Source organism: Oncorhynchus gorbuscha, linkage group LG26 (assembly GCF_021184085.1).
Source record: "Oncorhynchus gorbuscha isolate QuinsamMale2020 ecotype Even-year linkage group LG26, OgorEven_v1.0, whole genome shotgun sequence".
In the NCBI taxonomy this organism is placed as follows: domain Eukaryota; kingdom Metazoa; phylum Chordata; class Actinopteri; order Salmoniformes; family Salmonidae; genus Oncorhynchus; species Oncorhynchus gorbuscha.
The window spans coordinates 20,890,626-20,897,220 of NC_060198.1; positions in this window are offsets into that span (position 1 = coordinate 20,890,626).

The window sequence follows — 6,595 nt, forward strand, 5'->3', positions numbered from 1 at the left end:
CAGCAACGGGTGTGGATGAAAAAGCCGATAACCACTAGGCTACCCTGCCGCCCCAGCATCCGGCTCAGAGTTACATCAAGCATCCGGCTCAGAGTTACATCCAACATCCGGCTCAGAGTTACATCCAGCATCCGGCTCAGAGTTACATCCAACATCTGGCTCAGAGTTACATCCAGCATCCGGCTCAGAGTTACATCCAGCATCCGGCTCAGAGTTACAACCAACATCTGGCTGAGAGTTACATCCAACATCCGGCTCAGAGTTACATCCAACATCCGGCTCAGAGTTACATCCAACATCTGGCTCAGAGTTACATCCAACATCTGGCTGAGAGTTACATCCAACATCCGGCTCAGAGTTACATCCAGCATCCGGCTCAGAGTTACATCCAACATCTGGCTCAGAGTTACATCCAACATCTGGCTGAGAGTTACATACAACATCTGGCTCAGAGTTACATCCAGCATCCCAGCTCCGAGTTACATCCAACATCTGCCTGAGAGTTACATCCAGCTCAGAGTTACATCCAGCATCCCAGTTCAGAGTTACATTCAACATAGTAACCGAAAGGTTGCAAGTTCAAATCCCGAGCTGACAAGGTACAAATCTGTCGTTCTGCCCCTGAACAGGCAGTTAACCCACTGTTCCTAGGTTTTTCTTTATTTTTTACATTGTAGAATAATAGTGAAGACATCAAAACTATGAAATAACACATATGGAATTGTGTAGTCACAAAAAAAGTGTTAAACAAATCAAAATGTATTTTATATTTGAGATTCTTGAAAGTAGCCACCCTTTACCTTCCAAGACAACGTAGGAGTGGCTTCGGGACAAGTCTCTGAATGTCATTGAGTGACCCAGCCAGAGCCCGGACCTGAACCCGATCAAACAACTCTGGAGAGACCTGAAAATAGCTGTGCAGAAACGCTCCTCATCCAACCTGACAGAGTTTGAGAGGATCTGCAGAGAAGAATGGGAGAAACTCCCTAAATACAAGTGTGCCAAGCTTGTAGCATCATACCCAAGAAGACTCGAGGTTGGAATCGTTGCCAAAGGTGCTTCAACAAAGTACTGAGTAAAGGGTCTGAATACTTATGTAAATGTGATATTTCAGTTTTTTATTTGTAATACATTTGCAAAATTTCTAAAAACCTGTTTTTGCTTTGTCATTATGTGGTATTGTGTGTAGATTGATAAAGGGAACAAAAATGATTGAATCATTTTTAGAATAAGGTTGTAAAGTAACAAAATGTGGAAAAAGTCAAGGGGTCTGAATACTTTCGGAATCCACTGTATCTGTGAAGTCCCTCAGTCGAGCAAGGAATTTTGAGCACAGATTCAACCAGAAAGACAATGGATGTTTTCCAATGGTTCGCAAAGAAGGGCACCTATCGGTAGATGGGTAAAAAATAGAAGCAGACATTGAATATCCATTTGAGCATAGTGCAGTTATTAATTACACTTTGGATGGTGTGTCAATACACAGAGTCACTACAAAGATAAAGGCGCCCTTCCTAACTCTGTTGCCAGAGAAAAAGGACACCGCTCAGGGATTTAACCACGAGTTCAATGGGGACTTTAAAACAGTTGCAAAGTGTAATGGCTGTGATAGAAGAAAACTGAGGACGGATCAACAACATTGTAGTTACTCCACAATACTAACATAAATGACAGACTGATACGAAGGAAGACTGTACATAATTCAAATATTCCAAAACATACATCCTGTTTGCAACAAGGCACTAAATGAATACTGCAAAAAATGTGGCAAAGAAATGTACTTTTTGTCCTGAATACAAAGCGTTATGATTAGCGCAAATCCAACACAACACGTGTACCAAGTACCACTCTTTATATTTTCAAGCATGGTGGTGGCTGAATAATTTTATGGGTTTGCTTGTCATCAGATAAAATTAAACAGAATAGTGCTGAGCATAGGCAAAATCTTAGAGGAACATTTGGTTCAGTTTGCTTTCAGCAGGACAATTGCCTAAAACACAAGGCCAAATATACACTGGAGTTGCTTACCAAGATGACATTGCATGTTCCTGAGTGGCCTAGCTACAGTTTAGACTTAAATCGGCATGAAAATATATGGCAAGACTTGAAAATGACTATCTAGCAATGATCAACAACCAACTTGAAGAATTGAAAAAATAATAATGCGCAAATATTGTACAATCCAGGTGTGCAAAGCTCTTAGAGACTTACCCAGAAAGACTCACAGCTGTAAATGCTGTCAACGGCAATTTTAACATGTATTAACTCAGGTGGTTGAATACTTATCTAGTCAAGTGTTTTATTTAGTTTTACATTTTTTATTTGTTAGAATTTTTCATCCACTATGACATTTACAGTATTTTGTGTAGATCGTTGACAAAACATGAGTATTACATGAATTTGAATCCTACTTTGTAACACAATAAAATGTGGAAAAAGTCAAAGGGTATGAATACTTTCGGAAGTCACTGTACCTGCCATGATGTCAACCAGCATGTCTGTGACGATCTTTACGGGGAAGACCAGTATGAGTCTGTCAGGGGCCTGGGTGAGAAGGTCCAGTCCCAGGCTTGTCAACTGCTGCCCCAACATCTGCTGCTTGCTCACCATCAGCAGGTCAGGGCTGGAGCTGTCAGGGTAATCTGCCATGCTCAAGTCTGAACTGCTGGGTGGCCAAGGTGCGAAGATAGTCTGCAGGGTAGGGGCTGCCCCGAGTCATCCTTCAGGCCTTCGGCCTTCATGTACTCTTTAGTTTACTGCTCCTTGAGGATCATCTTCTTATTCTGCAGCTGGGTCTTCTCTATGGCTGAGATTCTCTATGGCTGAGATCAGCTTGCACGCTGTCTCTTTCACAATGCACTCCAAGGGCTGGTACGGGTGGAAGGGGGGCAGCATGTCTGTCTGAACCGTCTGCTACGACAGGGTTATGCTGTAGGGGGCACAGCCTCTGCTTGGAGCCACATGAGACAGCCACACAGGACAACACAACCAGTTAGTTACAAGGTTGTACCAACCAATATTACAGTAATCATGATAACGCGTCGATGCCTTTTGTAGTCAACTGGTATCTAGTTGTCTTCTTGGTCAACTAATGTTAGACCTATATTTACTGTTGGACTGACCTTTTTGATGACGGGTGGAGGTGTTGTAATGTTGGAGGGTACTCTGTCTGGCTCCACCATGGCCAGAGCTTGGAACTCATAAGATGTAAGGAGATATAACAAAAGTATATTTGGTATCAATATTTTTGGTATCAACTTGGTGTCAATACAACTCCATTCAGACATGTTTGTAGAGGTACAGTAGTTGTTTGTCTATTAGTAAAATAGCGGTCAATCAATCAATCAACTAATCAAATGTGTTTATAAAGCCATTCTTACATCAGCTGATGTCAAAGTTCTGTACAGAAACACAGCCTAAAACCCCAAACAGCAAGCAATGCAGTTGTAGAAGCACAGTGGCTAGGAAAAACTCCCTAGAAAGGCCGGAACCGAGGAAGGAAATAGAGAGGAACCAGGCTATGAGGGGTGGCCAGTCCTCTTCTGGCTGACACGGGTGGAGATTATAACAGAACATGGCCAAGATGTTCAAACGTTCATAGATGACCAGCAGGGTCAAATAATAATAATCACAGTGATTGTAGAGGGTGCAACAGATCAGCACCTCAGGAGTAAATGACAGTTGGCTTTTCATAGCCGATCATTGAGAGTATCTCGACTGCTCCTGCAGTCTCTAGAGAGTTGAAATCAGCAGGTCTGGGACAAGGTAGCACATTTGGTGAACAGGTCGGGGTTCCATAGCCACAGGCAGAACAGTTGAAACTGGAGTAGCAGCACGACCAGGTGGGCTGGAGACAGCAAGGAGTCATCAGGCCAGGTAGTCCTGAGGCATGGTCGTGGGGATCAGGTCCTTAGAGAGAATTAGAGAGAGCATACTTAAATTCACACAGGACACTGGATAAGACAGGAGAAATACCCCAGATATAACAGACTGACCCTAGCCCCCCGACACAAACTATTGCAGCATAAATACTGCAGGCTGAGGTAGGAGGGGTCGGGAGACACTGTGTCTGACGGGTCTAAATGGGTCCAAACAGGCAGGATATAAGCACAGCCCCCCACACCACTAGAGGGATATCTTCAACCACCAACTTACTATCATGAGACAAGGCCGAGTATAGCCCACGAAAATCTACCCACGGCACGAACCCAAGGGAGGGATCCCGGAAAGGAAGATCACGTCAGTGACTCAACCCACTCAAGTGATGCACCCCTCCTAGGGACGGCATGGAAGAGCACCAGTAAGCCAGTGACTAAGCCCCTGTAATAGGGTTTGAGGCAGAGAATCCCAGTGGAGAGATGGGAACCGGCGAGGCAGAGATAGCAAGGGCGGCTCGTTGCTCCAGTGCCTTTCCGTTCACCTTCACACTCTTGGGCAAGACTACACTCAATCATAGGACCGAATGAAGAGATGAGTCTTCAATAAAGACTTAAAGGTCGAGACCGAGTCTGCGTCTCTAATGAATAGGCAGACCATTCCATAGAAATGGAGCTCTATAGGAGAAAGTCCTGCCCCCAGCTGTTTGCTTAGAAATTCTAGGAACAGTAAGGAGGCCTGTGTTTTGTGACCGTAGCCTACGTGTAGGTATGTACGGCAGGACCAAATCGGAAAGATAGGTAGGAGCAAGCCCATGTAATGCTTTGTAGGTTAGTAGTTAAACCTTGAAATCAGCCCTAGCCTTAACAGGAAGCCAGTGTAGAGAGGCTAGCACTGGAGTAATATGATCAAATTTTGGGGTTCTAGTCAAGATACTAGCAGCCGTGTTTAGCACTAACTGAAGTTTATTTTGTGCTTTTTCTGGGTAGCCGGAAAGTAGAGCATTGCAGTAGTCTAACCTAGAAGTGACAAAAGCATGGATACATTTTTCTGCATCATTTATGTTCGTCAAAAGAGAGATCAGGGTCCAGGGTAATGTCCTTCACAGTCTTATTTGAGAGGTGTCATAGGAGAGGGGTGTGAGCTGAGATAGGTCTTGTGCGGGGACATTGTTGGGGTAGTTGAGGAGGTAGGACACCACAATGGTGTGACCACCCTTACCACCTCCTTCTCCTCTCCTTTCCTTCCATGTCCTCCTCGTCGCTGCTGGACGATTCTAAGATCTTGTTCATGTCCGTCTTCCAGCTGTCAGGGACCACCTTGATTTTGAGGAAATGCACTGCCCTATTCAACACTGGGAGTAGCCAGAGCAAGTCAAGAGTTACAGATCAATTTAATCTCAATTCAGTTTAATTGATTTCTCCATAAGAATGGCCATTCAGTCCCTAAACTAAAGGGAATTGTGAGTATAGAGCTCCATAGGTGAGCCCTCCTTAGCTTTACTCGACAGGAACTCAGGCTTAGCGATGCTGTCCATGTTAACTTCATGGACCTACTTGCAACTGAAAAAACAACACACAAAACCATCTAAATCCATGTGCATTCAGCTAAAACTATTACCAATTTTAAGACTGTATTAGCAAAAATACATGCATATTTACATTGGCCTTGGCTAGAACAGGGCAAAAAATCAAACAAGGCATAATATTTGTTAACTGACCACAATTTCCTTATAGCTATTTGACACAAAAGTAGGATGCACAATGCTTACAATTTGGACTCTGCAAATGGCCTTACTAAACTTTGGTCTTTCTTGACTTTCATTAGAGTGGTTCTGTCCCGTTCCGCAAGACAAAGAGAAAAACAGGAGTAAAAGAGACACATGGAAACACATGAGCGTATTCAAGCAGTCATGCATCTAAACAACACCCAGGCTGCATCCTAAATGGCACCCTATTCCCTATAACAGGGGTATCAAACTCAATCAGCGCATGGGGGCATATTGAAAAAACACAACAAATTTGCGGGCCAGACATAGCCTATTTTGTTTGTTTTTACAAAACAACATGTATACAGCTGCGACCCAAACTGGCCAATGTTTTTTAGAAAAAAATATAGCCCTTTGTAATGTCTACTTATGTACATAGGATGCTGAATATAGCAATTTAACATATTAAAACAAAAGAAGATATAAATAATGTGTCCAGCCTTTGCTGGACCCGAATCAAAACTCCAAATAACAAAAAAAACGTAGCTAGGTTGTTGAAACATTTAAACATGTTTATTATTCTTTTGGATTGCATGGATGTCAGAGCATTTCGTATTATTCTGTATGTAAATCTGGAATACTTATTCACAGGTGCAAGCGCATCAGGCTGTAATTTAATAACGTAGAAGACTCAACTGTTGACTCATTTACCTTTATTTAACTAGGCAAGTCAGTTCTGAACAAATTCTTACTTTCAATGACGGCCTTGGAACAGCAGGTTAACTGCCCGTTCAGGGGCAGAACCACAGATTTGTACCTTGTCAGGTCGGGGATTTGAACATGAAACCTTTCTTGTCCAACACCCTAACCACTCAGCCACCCTGCGTCCTACCTGCAGTGTCCTATTGTCCTTTAGTAGTAATTTATACCCATGTGTGAATCCTTTATCTTATAATTTGTTGACGAGCAAGATGACATTTTCTGTAGGCTACAGAGATGACCCTTTAAGAG